The sequence below is a fragment of the Alnus glutinosa genome, chromosome 9 (genome assembly GCF_958979055.1).
Source record: "Alnus glutinosa chromosome 9, dhAlnGlut1.1, whole genome shotgun sequence".
In the NCBI taxonomy this organism is placed as follows: domain Eukaryota; kingdom Viridiplantae; phylum Streptophyta; class Magnoliopsida; order Fagales; family Betulaceae; genus Alnus; species Alnus glutinosa.
In genome coordinates, this window is record NC_084894.1 from 9,593,346 (window position 1) to 9,601,926 (window position 8,581).

Sequence of the window (8,581 nt, forward strand, 5' to 3'; positions counted from 1 at the left end):
TTTGATGGGGGATCGACTAGCTAAGATTTTATAATATACATTATTTAACTAATCCTTTTAATTTCTTTATTTTAGTCCTTTTATTTTTCATATTATTATTTACATTTTTACTTCTTAAATAGTAGCGTTCGGTCAAATTCAACCCAAGAAACGCGTTATATATATATATATTCTATTGAAATGTTTACTTTTTTTTTTTTCCTTAAGAAAATAGAGCATTCATATTGAGTTAGCCAAAATTTAATACATGAGTTTCAATATTAAATATTCTACAAAATCATGCAAACATAAACATGCAAAATCGAATAAAATTTATGAAATCCCAATCACCTTGATCATAAGCAAATAACCAAACAACTCAAAAATAATACAATCCAGGTTCCATCACATCGAAACAAACTTATAATCCGAACATAATAAGGGTAATTCTATATACGGTATTTTATTTCACAATTATCTCACAATGCTTACGTGGCAGTCCTAATTAACCCTTTAAATTTTTTATTTTTATTTTGAGAGCTCCTACCATCCAGATGGGGTGTAAACCCACTTATTTACAGCATTGAATGAGAGTTAGACACATAAGCTTGAAACCCAAAATAGAACAAACATGAAAACACTAGATTTCCCACCCCATCTTTTTCCCATTCAACAAAACCACCAATCCACCAGCACCCTCCTCATTCACTTGACGCCAAAACCACTGTCTTTATCACAAACACAAACCCACCAGCTTTATCGCAAACACAAACCCACCAGCTTTATCGCAAACTCAGATACTACAATGAGAAATAATATCTCAAGCCACCGCCATTTTTTAGAATGCAGAAGCTAGTAAACAATTAGACTAATGCAAAGAAGAGAGAGAGAGAGAGAGAGAGAGAGAGAGTGAGTTTTATTCATAAAAAAAGAAGAAGAAGAAGAAAAGAAAAAAGAAGAAGAAAGAGATAAGAAGAAGAGGAAGAAGAAAGAGAGATTAGGAACAAGACTTTCCACATAGAAGAAGAAGAAAAAAGAGAGTAAGTTATTCCTAAAAAAAAAAAAAAAATGAGAAGAAGAAGAAAAAGAAAAGGATAGTTTAGGAACAAGACTTTCACATACTTTTCACCTAGAAGAATTGGTAACTTGCCCTGTTTGTGATAAAGTCGATGGTTTTCATAGGTGGAATGATGGTTTTGGTGAATGGGCAACAATTCCTTTTTGTAATGACAAATAATTGGTGGGCTTATCCGGTGTTTTCGTATTTATTCTATTTAGTGAAATAAGCTGGTGTGTCAAATTAATATTGGAAGCTATAAATGAGTGGATTTACACCAAATCCTTATTAAAGTTATTCTCTTTTATTTTTAACAATGATTGATCTAAGAGTTGGTCAAATATGTCACGTCAGCATTGTACGATAATTATAGGATAAAAATAAAATTTCTTACATTACTCTAATATTATAAAACACTATATCTACATGTACATATTTAACTCAAGAGAAACATAAATAAAATGAACAATAAAGCTAGGAGTTGTCCACACCAAATCCACGATCCCGCTCCACAACCTATGATGTTGCCCTACTTACCCTGAAACCACCAACACAAACTTTGTATTATTTAAATATCTAATGATAAGCCTAGGGAACAAGCTCTAAAGTTATGGAGAAAGAAATTAAATAATTGATGATAAAGCACTCATCATTTTACCTCTTCCTATCAACTTAAGCTTTTGGGATTAGTGGTAGTTTAACATGGTATTAGAGCTAAAGGTCCTAAATTCGAACCTTAACTCTATTATTTACCTCATATTTCAATTAAATATTCCAAGTGTGGGCCTCACCTATTAGAAATGAGAGTTTGAGCCCACACGTGAGAGAGAGTGTTAACATATTAATTAAAATGATTAAATTTATCTCTTTCTATCAGCTTAACATAAAGTAGAATGTGAGAAGCACATGTCTTTTTAATAGCATGTGAGAGGCACATATTTTTTTTAATAGCACGTACTTCTCACATTTTTTTTAATAGCATTAATAATAATAATAAAGAAAAAACCACATCTTTTTTAAAATCTATTTTGACCAAATTTTCAAGTATTTATATAAAAATGTTCTACATAAATTATAAAATACATTTAAGACATGAGATAGTTAAATAGATAGATTATGTCAAAAAAAAAAAAAAAATAAACTGTTAATCTGGCATACTTTACATTTATGCTCAGTGCATATGAGCTATTAGAAAAGATTCTTACAAGTTCAAAGATATACAATTGTCCAAAACAATTTTGAAAAATTTAATAGCATCTAGACTAAGAAATAGCTTGCATCCACAAAATTAGTCTTAAGGGGAAAATATAACTTTTTCGTTTCTTCCATACTACCATTTGTGACACTTAAAACCATAAGTTGCATCTACAAATTAAATTAGTTTTAAGGGGAAAATATACGTAGTTCCCTCTAAATGACTTCCCATTTGCACTTACTTCCATACTACCATTTTTACACACATAATTTTTTATTTTTTTTTTTCTTGAAAAAAAAAAAAACAACTAAATTTGTTTTTTTAAGAAAAAAGAGAGATATATGAGTAGTCAGACCACACCTCGAGCTAAGAGGCGGGTTTGCCACCCCCGCCTCCAACCCCAACCATCTTAAGGGTGGTTCAACCACCTTCTAAAGGATTTGGGGGCTTGGCGAATCACCCCATTGGGTTGAGGGAAGGGTTCTGGCATTCTGCCACCCGCCAAAAAGACTTTGGAAGTGGCTAAACAACTCCCTCGAGATGAGGGTGGGAGGGAGGGTCGTTCAACCACCCCTAAAAACAAACTTTAGGGGTGGATGAACCACCCATCAAACCCGAGGTAGTTGGCTAGTACCCCTAAACCTTTTGTATTTTTTTTTTTTTATGGGAAACTTCACTTACAACTCCCGATCTTTTATCACTTTTGCAAGTAAGTACTCAAACTTTAAAAAATATTAATTTAGGGTATCTATCTTTCAATTTCAACCCTTCGTTAGAATTTTTCGTTAAATCCTGTTAAAATTTCCAAAATACCCCTCCTTTTTTTTAGGAGAAAAAAAAAGGAAAAAAAATTGCAAGGATTTAGGTATTGGTTTGAATTTAACAAACTTTGCAAAAATACCCATGCATGAATCTTTGAAAAATTTTATAATTTTTTTTTTTTTAAAAAAAAAAAAACATGAGTATTTTGGAAATTTTGATAGGATTTAACGGAAAATTCTAACGGAAGGTTGAAATTGAAAAAAAAAATAAAAGATGGATACCCTAAATTGACATTTTTTAAAGTTTGAGTCCTTAATTGCAAAAATAGTGAGAGATCAAGGGTTATAAGTGAAGTTTTCTTCTTCTTCTTCTTCTTTCTTTTCTTTTCTTTTTTTTTAATTTCTTTTTGGAGGGTTTCAAGTAAGAAATTTGCACGTGTAAGTCATGTGTGTAAGTTTCCATCCATTTTAATGCTAAACAGTAATAGAGGGTGTCAATTGAGAAGAAATGGTAATTTAAGGAGGTCAAGTGTCAGATATCTACAAATGATTTCTCACTTCATGGGGGTAAGTATATTTTCCACTAGTATTATTGGAAAAAGAAAAAAAGGGAAAATCATATTTAGCATATAGTTTTTTATTTGATTTGGATTTAGTCCTTGAGTTTCTAATTTCAAGAATAAGGTCCTTAAATTTTTTTTAAAAATTTTAAATAGGTAACTCTGTCACTTTATTGTCAAAGTTAACAATTTTTCATTTGCTATGTATGTTTCATTTGACATGTCAGCGTTGATGTGAGCACTTGATGTCAATGTCACGTCATCAAGTACCAAATCATCCCTAAAAAGAAAAATAAAAGTAAAAGACCCAATGCTACAAACAAAAACCAATAGATCTGAGAACAAATTTTATAACAATTTTGGTAAAAAAAAAATTAGCATTTAGTTTTGATATTTCAATAACAAATATAGAGCATACATCGTTGAATAAAGAGATCAAATATGTTCTGAGAAAAAAAAATGGAACACTCTTTTTTTGAACTTTATGGTCTGCAATATTCTTTCGCACAATAATGTTAGTTTCAGTGAATACATTCTTGTAGCATTCACAATGGCCTCTTCAAAATTTTCTTTAAATTTAACTCTCAAAATCTACTTTAAGGGTTTTAGCTAGTCACTTTTTTAAACAATCAAACAACAAATTCTCTAAATGTTTATCTACTTTAAATAAATACTACTTTTTAATCATTCACAATAACTCTCATATAATGGAGTAGTTTTTATTTATTAGAAAATTTGGGAACATTGGCACAGTTTGCAAAAAAGTATTATTAAAAAAATTGTAACATTATCATTTTGGCTATTTAAATCTAAAGAGAAAATCTAACAAATGTTAAGTTTAACATTTACTAAAGAGTCTGATATTTGGACATTTTTGTGGTTTTTATTAAAAATATATGAAAAATCCATTATGAGTGCTCTTAATTCATCAAAGCGGCCGATCTATGGAACCATTATTTTAATTGGTTTCTTCTCTCACAGAGAAAGAGTAAGGAAACTTATGGGAGTTTGAATGAGTCATTGGTTGAGGGAGAACCATCTGATGATTATAGGTCGAGTTCACCCATGCAAGTTCCTAAAGAGAAAGCTAAAAATACCCATCAAGACCTCATATTGGTTGGTTTTTGTTTCTCGAGTTGAATCTTTTTTTCTTTTTCTTTTTTTTTTAATGGATGATTTGCCACTTATGATGTGGCATTGACACTAGGTGTTGATATGGACGTTGATATGTTCAATGAGACACATGTGACAAATGACAAACTATTAACTTTGACAATAAAATGACAAGAAAACATGTTTAAAATCTAGGTAAAATTTAAGAACCTTATTCTTGAAATTAGAAAATCAAGGACTTAATCCAATTCAAATGAAAACTTAGGGACTAAATATGATATTTTTCTTTTTAAAGTACAAATTTACACAAAAGAAGGTAAATGAATCAAAGAAAAGTACCAAAAAGAAAATCAAAACTAACCATGATTTTTCCTAAAATGAAAAAAAAAAAAAAAAAAAAAAAAAAAAAATGTGACCATGATTTTATGGTTTATAAGAGAAATGAAAAGTATTGAAAATGAAGAAATGAAAGTGGTTATGATTACATGGTTTATAAGTAAATGTTCAAGCCTAGATTGTTTTGATAACAATATTCAACATAAATAATTCGTGGGATTTAGATGAATCAAAGAATAATAATAATAATAATAATAATAATAATATTATTATTATTATTATTTACAATTTTGTAGATAACGAGTATTAATAAATCAAAGTCTTCTAATAAGCAAAGAACATAATATAAGAAAGTATTTTATTATTTCTTCAAAAACTTTAAGAGATATTTTTCAAAATCATACATCCATGAAGAGACAAAAAAGTCATGAAGAAGCCTTACCAAACAAACAACATCTCAAAGCTCCTTGATGTGCTTTTGATAACAGTCTAATAAACAATATGCACTTTGGACGCCATGAGTACGTTTGGGAAATTGGTAACAAGACCTGATGCAGGTTACCGCAATAGCATAAAGCTTCAAGATTGGAATTGTACTTGGGCTCTTATAAATGCATTGGAAAAAATTAGAGATAATACACTCCTCTAATTCCATGATTTTTGGTATTTCTTTACATTTTTCAAGTGTGATTTGAAGGCAATGATGGCCATTAGGGGGATAATGGATGCTGATGATGGGATGTGAAGAGGCATGGAGGAGCATAATCATCTCCATCAGGATCACCAACATAAGTTTTCTCATAAATTTTCTAGACATTGATTTTCTTGCACTCTAAAAAATTTCGTAATTGGAGGTTAATTTTAGAAATAATTTATAAGGGTTGAACCATTATTCATATAGCACCATCGGAATAAATATATTTTATTTTATTTATTAAGAGAATAGTACTTCTTAATAGAAAAGAGTTGTGGCTTTAGAAATATGGTAATGTTCATTAACTTACTGTTGGTTCAAAAGGTTATTTCACAAGAACTTTTTTATTTGTTTGTTTGTTTTGCGATTAATATATCATCCATCCCAAAACTCAAATATACGCATAAAAAGTGCAATGTATAAGAACAAGTCAATGGAGATCATCCAATATTCATAATATATTACATCAGGTCTCCACTTAAATGATAATACGAAAGAAATCATTGGTTCAAAAAGATTCATAATTAAGCATGTCATATTGGAGTATACCAAGTACAAATCGGGCACCATTGGAATAAATATATTTTATTTTATTTTATTTAATAAGAAAAGATTGCTTCTTACTATAAAAGAGTTGTGGCTTTAAGAATATGGTAATGTTCATTAACTTACAGTCGGTTCAAAAGGTTATTTCACAAGATTTTTTTTGTTTGTTTTGCAATACATGTGCTGGGCAACCCCAAATGTGGATGTATCTCATGCTGGGCTTTCGCCCTGTCCACAATTATGCAAGTATCTTGGAAACAGTTCTAGATGGAACCAAATTTATTAAGTGTGTTGCTGTTTCTAAAGCATATCCCAAAAAAGACATAGGTAGAGTAGCATAAATCATCATTACTCTTACCATTTCTAAAAGAGTTCTATTCCTGCTCTATGCTACGCCATTTTGCTGGGGAGTCCCAGGTGTAAGATATTATCTTCATATATGGCCTATATGCCATATATACAATGTTTATTATATTTATTTTAATATAATATACGGTATTATGGTTAAGGTAATTTCTATTAATTTAGATTACCATAATAGAATTGTTTAATTGATTTAAAATCAATTAATAATATTGTTTCCTTGATGGGAGGAACAATACGGTATTTACCATATTTGAGGGTCCCTGACCTACCTTATAAATAAATAGCCTATGTACACCATCAGTACGGCAATATAGTTATAGGCATAGGTTAGAAGATCTCTCAAATAGTATTTTTGTTTTCTTCAGATCTTCGTGGAAGCGCTTGAGCAAAGATGGCTAGAGGGGGTGGCGGCTAGGGTTCCATTTTTTAGGGTTTTCAACCCATCTTGAACATTATGGGTTGGGTTGCTTAGTGACCGAGTAGGGTTTCGACCCATTAAGATTTTCTGGGTTGGGTATGTTTTCGGGTTGGGTGTTAATTTTAAAGTGCGGGTTGGGTTGCTAAGTGGGCCAACTCATTCGGGTCAGCCCAATCCAGAAACCCAAAAGGCCCTATCCATAAAAAAAAATAATAATAATAAAAAAAAAAAAAATTGGACTAACCCAATTATACAGAAGCCCAACACGATCCGATTTTTACTTTTCGGACCCGACCCAATTAAGTGGGTTGACCCAATTGGACCAACCCAATACAACAACCCATTTTAGTAGCCCATCAAGAATTAAAAATAGTATGCTCATGTGGGGTTTAGAACTTGGGTTGACCAAGTATAAAGGGCCTAAGGCCACTTACTAAACCATTGGGCCATGTATTTTGCAATTTTATTTCTCTTATCATTTGCATTAATCTGTATTAAAATTATTGTTTCTTTAATACATGAATTGAGAAATATATTTTTAATTGTTGAATTTATATTGTTTAAATATAAATTGTTTGATGCCTAGACCTAAGAATAATTAACAATACCATATATGCTGGTGTGTTTATAGTCATATCCAAGAATTCAATGTCTAGAAAAGTTCTGGCTAGGAAAGTCTTGGGATTTAAGTGTGTCCAAGTGACCCCCTTCACTTTCCTAGGAACTCACCTGATTGCACATTGAAAAATGCTGTTTAGCCCATTTAGGTATTGGTTTGTTATATTCTTGGGGCTATTTATGGGGCATCTATAAAGTTGTTAGATATTAATGAAGTCGCAATTATTATGATAATTTTGGGAGAGCCAAAGCATCCCAATTTTTGAATAATAATTGCATCAAGATTGTACACACGTAATTATCATAATAATTATAGGAGAGCCAAAGCATTCCATTTTTAATGATAATTACATCAGGATTACACGCATGAACCTCATAAAGAATTTTATTAGATGTTCATGAATTACAGCGTGATTATTATGATTTTGGGAGAGCCAAAGCATCCTAATTTTATAATAGGGTAAATGTCTAATAAATCCCTGAGTCGGAGCGCCATTTAAATTCAATCCTTCACTTTTTGAAAATCAGTATTCGGTGTTTAACTTTTTCGCGAATTTGAAATAGATCCTTCCGTGATTTTTCCGTCCATTTTCATATCTTCTGTTAGTGCCACGTCACCCTATTCACCACATTATTTTAAAAAATTATTTTTTTTATTATATTAAAAATTTAAATTAAATTATTTATTTTTTATATTTTTAAAAAAGGAAAAGGCTGGAAGGGGTGGCCTGCGAGTCCACCTCTGGGGTGGCTCACGGCCACCCGCCAAACCCCCATTTTCCATTTCCCCACCTTTTCTTCTTCGTCTACGGATTCGTTTTCTTCTTTGTACGCTTCAAATTCTCTTAAAGCTTCGTGCTTTACCTCTACCTCCGAGAGAAGAAAACCCACTTCCCTGTTTTGCAAACAAGCTCGGTTTTTGAGGTAAGTGAGAGCCA

At 31.2% G+C, this 8,581-nt stretch overlaps 1 long non-coding RNA gene across 1 annotated transcript; it reads right to left on the minus strand.

Moving 5' to 3' along the window:
* Positions 1–1,368: 1,368 nt before the first annotated feature.
* LOC133878642 (uncharacterized) lies at positions 1,369–5,867 on the minus strand. Its single transcript, XR_009901944.1, has 2 exons — positions 5,444–5,867; positions 1,369–1,574 (listed from the first exon to the last, which is right to left on the minus strand). It is a non-coding gene; the product is annotated as an uncharacterized LOC133878642 (long non-coding RNA).
* Between the last annotated feature and the right edge of the window lie 2,714 nt (positions 5,868–8,581).